Source organism: Charadrius vociferus, unplaced genomic scaffold (genome assembly GCF_000708025.1).
Source record: "Charadrius vociferus isolate BGI_N301 unplaced genomic scaffold, ASM70802v2 scaffold2, whole genome shotgun sequence".
NCBI lineage: Eukaryota > Metazoa > Chordata > Aves > Charadriiformes > Charadriidae > Charadrius > Charadrius vociferus.
In genome coordinates, this window is record NW_009647595.1 from 2,464,555 (window position 1) to 2,473,510 (window position 8,956).

Consider the following 8,956-nt stretch of genomic DNA (forward strand, 5'->3'; position numbering starts at 1 on the left):
GTTATATAAAACTGATTTTTCTGGACCAGTTTTTTTTAATGAGAAAAGAAAATGCAAAGAAATCAAGCATATTGGCTGAATCAGACGTTGGGGATGGAGTGGGGTCTAAAGAAACGAGCGTTTTTAGCTATTCATCTCCATCTTGCACTGCTGGATGCAGCCACATCTGGTGACCAGGGGGCCAAGGTGAAAGCCTTCAGTATGCTTGAAAGCAGCATGAAAGGCAGAAATGTGAAGGACTTCTCCAAAATGCCCAGGAACTCTCATCCCCCAAAATACAGCTCCCACATATAATTGTGGCCAAGAAAAAGTTAGTTGGGTATATGAAATAGCAATTTCAAGGAACAAAACCTTCTGATAAACTATAGAAATTCAAGCAGTGTCCACATCAAGTCTCCTTAGGTACAAGCACTGTGAAACCAAATAAGCTTCCAGCAGCCAAAGTGAACATGGGAAGATCTGGGTACCTCGCTGAAAACACCCTGAGGCTTTTTAGCAAAACCGAAGAGGCACAACATAACAAGAAGAGCTGATTCCTGGGCATAAAGGACTTTAAACGATATTTTTATAGGACTTTATAGATCAAAACCAAATATTTTTGGCACCCAGCCAGTGCAGTGACTGATAAACAAGACAGAGAGGGAAGGGAAGGCGAGTGAGAGGGCAAAGGCAGCAAAGGGACAGGAAAAGGACAGCAAAGCCAGCCAGGGTCAGCAGCCTGGTGACAAAAAGAGAGGTGAGAAGAGTCAGAGTCAGTACAGGAGGGCGATGACCTGCAATGAGCAGTCCCCCAGCAGAGAGGAGCCCAGGATCCAGGCTACAGCCACATACAGAAACGTGATCGCACAGCCTGGGTATGCCGGAAAAAATACAAAAGAGTTGCTGAAGGATGAAGGACCTATATCTGCTAAGCTTGTAAGAGTACCACTGAAGACCCCAAAATAGGGTCACTGAGAAGTCCTTTTTACCCGATGGAGACAAAACACTTCAGCAAGTGATAGATTTCAAATGGTTGGCAAGCTGGCTTAGAAACAAAAAATTGCAATCTGGTCATGAAGGGTAGGAGAGGACACAGATGTTTGCATGGATGCACTAAGGGGGCAGGCAGGGTGTAAAGGAAAAGAAGCTATTAGCAGAGACAAGGGTCAAACCGGCCCTTCCTTGGGCTTTAGGACACGTTGTGAGTGTTAACAGCAGCTTCTGCCAAGATCTTTTGTTCTTGCACACGTAAAAGCTGCATTTTGTCAAGGAGGCAATTTCCCTGGCAGAGGGCACAGGACCGACTGTCAAGGAGCTGCAGCACCATGCCCACTGCCACATGCCCACATGAGACTGGGAAGAGCCATAAACCAAGCTATGCTCATGAGAGTACGTCCTCCTCACCACAGTGCCTCAAAACACCACCCACAGCACCTTGAGGCTTGAGGAACAGTCACCAATTATCTGTCTGCTCATCACTGCCCTGAGGGGAATGGTATGCAAACCATAGTGCCTGGTGCACTGGAGGAGTGTGCTGAGGATGACTTTCTTGTCCAGAAAGATCCATAAAGGGGTGCCAGACCCTCAGGGACAATCACAGACAAATTAAAGTCTTCAAAATTGCAGTTTGCTGCAGCCCAACCCCTAAGGCACCGAGTGCCTTAGGCACCTATAGGCCCATCAACATTTCTGAGGACCCTACATCACGCCTGCAGGGTTCACAGGGCCGGGAGGTGAGTACCCGGATCCAGCCCAAACCTCACTGAGGACGATCAGCAAAGCACGTCGACCAGCAAAGCATGTTGCATCCCTCCTTGCCTCACCCTCCTGTACGTGCCGTTCCAGGATGGCTACCGAACCACGTCCTGCACGAAATGTAGGTGTATCAGCTGCACACCTGTCCGAAACTGAGCCTCCATGCTCTGCCTACCTGGAGAGAGAAGAGGAACCACCGGCCAAGGGAGGACCTGAGTCCCAGCCTCTGCTTTGGTGAAGTAAAACCTTGTGTACTCACTGGGATGAGGACTGAAACCCCTATGGGGAGCCTGGTGAAAAAAAAGGAGGGCCTGATGCAGCACAGGAATAAATTCTCCCACAGCCCAAGTCAGATATGGCAGCTTGGGTGGCTAAACCAGAGCTGTGGATTTGGCAAGAGCACTGCAGCTCCTGAAGCTGCCTCTGATGCCTGTGGAGGGGCCTTAGCTCAAGTGCATCCTACACACGCAGTCACCGTTTGCATCCACACACAAGCAAAGCAAGATTTAGAAGTGAAGTCACCTCTTTTGTCAGAGCAGGTAAGTTAGCTGGAAAAAGGAGACAAGTTTTCAGTGACCTAAAGAAAGCTTTCAGTGCCTGAATGCCCGTCTCTCTCCTCCCAGCAGTACTACAGCTAATAGACCAACACAGGGTATTACACCTCTCCATGTGAACCACATATATGACAGTAACAGCATTAACACTAGTCCAACATGTACACCTTCAGCATCTTCAAAGAAACTAACGTATTCCCAATTCAGTTGCTAGACAATATTATTATTATTGAAGCAGCATAAAGACTTCACCAAAATGCACTAAGTTCAGAACTATATTTTTTAAGGTAGTCATATATAAAAATTTTAGCATGCTGCAGAATTAGAACTGTTCCATGATGAAAACTCACTTTCTTATGGAGAGGATGAATGAGTGACACATTAAGCCAAAGAGCCTTTTGGCTCTTTGTGTTTTTAATGCATCCCATGTAAGGCTAAGTATGTCTTCAGGTCCTCATCCTTGCTTTCCTCTGTGTGAGATGGTGATGGGTATCACAGGTGCCCATCAATGGCTTTATAGCCATCTTTTAAAAAAAGCTGTAGGCTTCACTGATGTGCAGGGTAGATTTAGACTGAACATTAGGAAAGAATTTTTCACAGAAAGAGTGGTCGGGCATTGGAATAGGCTGCCCAGGGAGGGGGTTGAGTCACCGTCCTTGGATGTGTTTAAGAGCCATTTAGATGTGGTGTTGGAGGATATGGTGTTGGGGAGAACTTTGTAGAGTAGGGTAGATGGTTTGACTCAGTGATCCCAAGGGTATCTTCCAACCTAGACAATTCTATGATTCTATGATTCTGCGAAAATCACCCACCTACTCTGCCAGTAGTCTGGAGGTCTCAAGGTCTTTGCATGGTACCTTGTATGCGCCACACACAATCACTGTTAATTTATTTGAATTTTGCAACGGATACAGCCTGTTCCATCCCACAAACACCATAGCCCTTTAAAAACAACAAGTTACAGTGAAAAGAGAAAAAAAAACCAACAAACAAAATCAAACAAAAATGGGAAAACTACTTAAAGATGCAATAAAGCAGGTTTTCTAGACTTCAAATAATGTTCCTAGTTTCTTTGTGTAACTTGTGTGTACATCCTTTACCATGTTCGAACCTTTCTCAGTAGAATATTAGCTTTGAATTTCCTGGGTATATAAAACTTCTTGTGGGGGCCTCTACAATAATCCTGTAATGTACCTCTCCTACTTAATCTTATTTACCCTCAGCCCAAACTCTGTTTTGGCACACTTTTCAAGCTCAAGGCTTGGTTATGATTAAAAAATTTCCAAGTGCTAATCTCTTCCCTACAAGTAAAATGTGGATATAATTAATACTGTTTTGTTTACTTTGAGTTTGTTTTCTTTGCCAAACAAGAGTTTCTGTTTGTTTGTTTTAAATCTCTTTTTTTTTTTAAATTATTTTGGCACTTGGATCAAAAAAAAAAATATTTCAATTAATATTTTTCTTCTCGTTAATCTAAAAAAAAAAAAACCCAAACCACTGGTATTTTCTAAATAGCACAACCCTTTTTGATTTCAGTTTAAAGAGATATGTCACTAGGAATATTGATCTCAACTTGCCTGCTTTGTCCATCCATGCTCTGCAGCACTGATACTTCTGGGGAAAAAGCAAAGTGGGATCAGGATGGAAATAGAGGATTCCCCCACAACAAACAGGGACATGCCCTTAGGTGGGCACATTTTCCTCCTGTTTCTATGCACAAAGCGGCATCTCAAGACCGAAGAACTGGTTGCTGTTATGGGGACCTATAGGCTATCTATGAAAGCTTTTTTGGCATGGGAAATGAATGCACGAACATAGGACAGGTTGTGACAGTGTTGTAGTTAAGATAAAAAAAAGTTGTGGGCCTTCTGGGGCATGAACCTACTTCACATATGTCCTGTTCAAGTGCGGAGCTATTTTATTTGCATAAGGACTGCACGACTGCACCATGGAATGCAATCAATCCAGCACAGAAAGAAGGAAATCCTCTTTTTAAAAAAATCCTGAAGAAATCAGGACATCTTTTTCAGATGTCCTCTGAAAAAGAAAAACAGCAATTATTAAAAGCTGGCTAAACTCTCTGATCTGATTCACTGAGTGGCCACATGAACACTTATGTGAAGGAGGATGCAATAGGAACTGCACAGGCTTCTGCCCAAAGAAAAATGCATAAAATGAGGACACAGCTAACACTCTCACAGACTTAGCCCCATCTGCAACTCCTTTTTGGGGATACTGAATTATCTCTTATTTGAAAGACACATCACAGCTGTTGGGAGGGGTGAAGGATTTAAATAGCTTGGAAATATGTGGATTTTCTGCCCTTTTCCTTCAGAACAGAAATAAAACCAGCATGTAGAGTCCAGATACCAAGCATCTACCGGCAGCCCTGGCAGACTGGCTACTCCTTGCCTTCACTTCCATCCCTCTCACCCCCACCAAACACTCCCAGGACTACACCGTGGGTCAAAACAGGTTAAAAAATTCTCTTTCTTTCACAGGTTTTGCAGTTGGAGGAGTTCCCTGGGCCTCAGCCCTGGAAGCAGCAAGTCTGTGAGATTCAGTAAACTGCTACTGCTTCTGAACCCCAAGCCGGACACTGTAAATAAGCAGCATCCCATGGGAGTGGGATCAGGGGAGCAGCATCAGGGGAGTGGGGGGCAGAGCACAGACAGGCTCTTCTCTTCCCCTCCACTCACTGCTGCTCCCAGGAGAGCGGTGTCACCGCGGCGTACGCTCAGCTCTGCGTTTCTGAACATGCATCTGCTGCTGCCTGTTTTAATGGCAAAGCACAAAAGCTTCAAACAATTGCATATTACTTTTTAGGTCATTTAGGACAGATGGGCCACTTTCCAAGCATCACAAATTTTCCTAAGTTGAACCGTGTCACCACCACTTTAGTCAAACGCCAGCTTTTTTTTTTTCTGATTGCAGCTGAGTGCAAAGATGACAAACGTAAGTACAAAGGGAAAAACATCCTGTTGGAACAGTACTCCCTGTTTTCTCCGGGTGAGAAAAGTATAAGCGATATTTAAACAACAAAACAATGTGATCCATTGCTGGATTTTTTTTTAAACCCATATCACAATGTGTGACCGAATAAATTTCAAGCTATAAGGAATGCAATACAAAAAAAAATGAGGGGAAGTGCTAGAAATAAAAAATATGCAACTCTGTGCTAGCATGGATTTGAAAAGGGATTATCAAGGCGTTTTTTGATGTAGATACTTTTTTTACCTTTTCAACATAAAACTTTGGAAAGGAATAAAAAGTCTTTTTTTTTTAATGGATTAAAAAAAAACTGTAGGGACACTCTGGCCACTTAAACATTAACAGATTTCTTCAATATTATAAAGCAAATAGTCTTATTAAGTTAAGTTTTAATTCTCTAACATCTTTTTTTTTCATCTAGCAGTACAAGATTTTCAGAAATAATGGGCTCCTCAGTTTAATGATTGCTGACTGCTCTAAATCAAAAGCAGCTTTGCTTTCCTCAACCTTAAGAGATGTATCTCCTCCCCACCCCAGGAAATCCTTTTTTCACAGCAGACGGGACTAAAGTCAGCTTGAAATTACATCTGTTGACGTTTCTTAGGGCAGAGACAGGTGTTCCTGGGTGTCCACAGAGAGCCAGCAAAACAGCTGGGGCTATTTAATTTAGTATCCTTCTACTGTCTGTGCTGCCCCTTGTCCAACACGCTGCAAATGAACACCTTTGAAGGCAATGTCTGATCCAACCCACATGAAAAAGGACTTGAGTAAACTACCTCTCTGGTGAAGAGGGTTGAAACACCTTCTTTTCCAGCAATAGCTTTGCCAACCTAAGGAAAGTCCTCCAGTGCCTGGGGTCCCCACTCAGGTCAGTGAATTCAACATTTCAACCTTTCAGGTGAGGAGTTGCTCTGCCTGGCTGCCTCTCCTCCTCCTCCTCTGCACTGCACCACACTGACCACATGAGTTACACTGCTTGGGTGATCTTCCTCCAGCCTGGTGCTGAGGAATACTATGATTAAATCTCTTTTTTTTTTTAGAAACAAAAAAATAATGAAGACCAACAGGCTTTGACCAAAGAAGCCTGGATAGGCGATGGAAACAGACAGGGAGAAGCAATAGCTTCAGGTGACACAGCTGAAGGCAGCAGAGGAGGAGCATCCCTACCACTGGGGCAAATGAGGTTCACTTTGCAGTGAGACAGAGCAGGAGCACGTTCAAGCTCCCTCTGGGGTAGCTTAGGCCACAACAGCTGTTTTGAAAATGAGTATCGGACTATAACCTCATGTTCATACCACTGCTTGTAGGCAACCTAAGCCTGCTGAAACATCTGCTTGATTCTGCAAATAATTCAGAGCGGTTTTGGAAGGTATTGGATTAAAAAAATGACACTAGGGAAGCTTCGGTTTTCATTGCTTCCTAGTCTGACGCATTATAAATAAAAGAAACAAGCTAACCCCAAAGCCCCATTGTATAAGGGCAGGTGGAAGCACAGTCAGACTGCAGGACAGAGGGCACAGGGCAGAAGCAGGGGAGGCTTTTGGAGAGGTGGCAGCTTCAGCAAATAAACCAGGCCTGACACTGCCAGCAGCAACTGCCAGGACAGCACGGTAGCTGAAGGCACCCGATACCCATGACTGTCATAGCCATCTCCTACCATCTGTGGGGAATGCTGAGCTGGCTGGGCAGAGCAAGTCAAGGGCAGAAAAAGACATCTTAGTGTTGGGGGTGAAAAGGGACAAAACATATTGGGAGAACAGAGCTTTGGAGATGCCAAAGGGAATTTTCCCTTCTTGTTCTCTCTGTTGTGGGGCTTGGGGGGAGGAAACCATCCTTGTGATCTGTAGTCTATTGTCAATGCTCTTTTTCAGTTATACCACACTAGTCCAACATAAGGGGACATTAAAAAATTAAAGCCTATTTAGATGCATTGAATTTATGTGGTCAAGCACAAATGACCTGAGTAATGAATCCTTTTGGACTTGGCAGCCAGCTGAGGTTGGGACCCTTCAGGTTGATTTCTTTAAAAGAGGACTTAGGTTGTGGCATCAAGCAATTCTTTAGTACAATCCTGTCATTTACAAAGAATGCACAAAAAAATGCTGTTTTCCTGAGCAGGGAAAGGAATCCTATTGTTTTGGCTATCCAAGAGGCATTTAAGGGCTTCTTACATTTATACTGATGAAGGGCCATCAACTTGAAGGGAGTTTCACCCCATTTTATAGTGGTGATCCTTTCCCTCTATCCCACCCCAGAGGGGTGACCTTGTTTCAGGTTTGCCTGTTGTCTCTACTGCCACCTTAGCTGTGCATCCTCAGCACGGAAAGAGAGGAGAGCAAGTATTTACAGGTGACAGCAATTTAATTATCTACAAACTGTTGTTTCATCAGGACATTTCTCCTCACCCCCTAGTAGTGCCATATTTTCATCTACAGTATGTTTTTTTTCTCAGCCAAAATTTCTTTTGGGGATGCAAAGAGAGCCTTTGAGGAATGACTTTCCTGGCCTGAGCCACACACTTAGGCTGCACGGAGCAGCTATTGTCCCTTTCTTCCAGATCCCACCATGGTCAACTGCTGTAGGTACCAGACCCCAGCCACAAGCTCATACTGTTACCTGCAATACTCTTCTTTCTCCAAAGACAGCTGAAGCAAGCCATATTTTCCCTTTATACAACCTATGGAATCTTTGAAGTGATAGTATTTCACCCAACATTCTTCACTGATGCTGGTATAGATGGACCAGGCTGCTTTCGGCCTCTTCCAACCATCCCACTCATGTCTGAGGTCATGCTGACACACCAAACTCTGGACTGGAGCAACTGAAGGGGTGGCAATTAATTACAGGCCCTGCAGCTGCAATCAGATTTTCTCTGTCCCAGCTTTGGTAGCCCTGACACTGAATTTGGTGCACCCCAGTCCTGATGCTGCTGCCACAACACGGGTTCCTCACCACCATTCTGTCCCAGCTCCAGTAACGCCCACCAGCCCTTGGCCCATTCCCTGTTCTGCCATGGCCAGAAAACTTTTTCAAGCTGTCACATTCATCAACAGCACCAGGCACGTACAGCTAAGACTGGAAAAGGATTTTCTGCAAGGGGAAATACACAGCAATAAGTAAGCACATATTCTGTAGATAGTAACTTCTGCCTTGAAGTTCACTTTATTCTCTTTGCCCTTTCTACCACTATTTGTCATGAGTGCTGGTGCTTCCTGAGGCACCAAAATCCTGCCTCAAGGACTTGCACTTAAATAGGACAGTTTGAAGCAATTCTGCAGAGCTAAACTGATGGAGGAAAGTAATTGAAAACACAGGGTGTGGGATGGAGTGTCCCTGGGCTGTATTCCTCCCCTCTGCTTTGTTATGCTGTTTGCAAAGTGCTGAGGGAAGTCTTCAAATCCTGTCCCAGGTTTGCACGGGGCTCTCCATAAAACTTGGAGTGATTCCCTGTGGAGCCCATTTGGAAATATTCTGCCTGCACTGACTCTGACAACTTTTGCTACAGCATGGACAGAGCAGTAGAATCATCCTTTCTTCAGGTCCACACGTTTCCCCCTTGCAAACTACCCATGTCTGGCAAAAGAATGACCTGGTGAGTTGGTTTGTGTGTAAACACAAGCATATGGACCTGTCTGTGTGCATCTCCTCATCGGTTAGTCCTGGCTAAGCACACATGT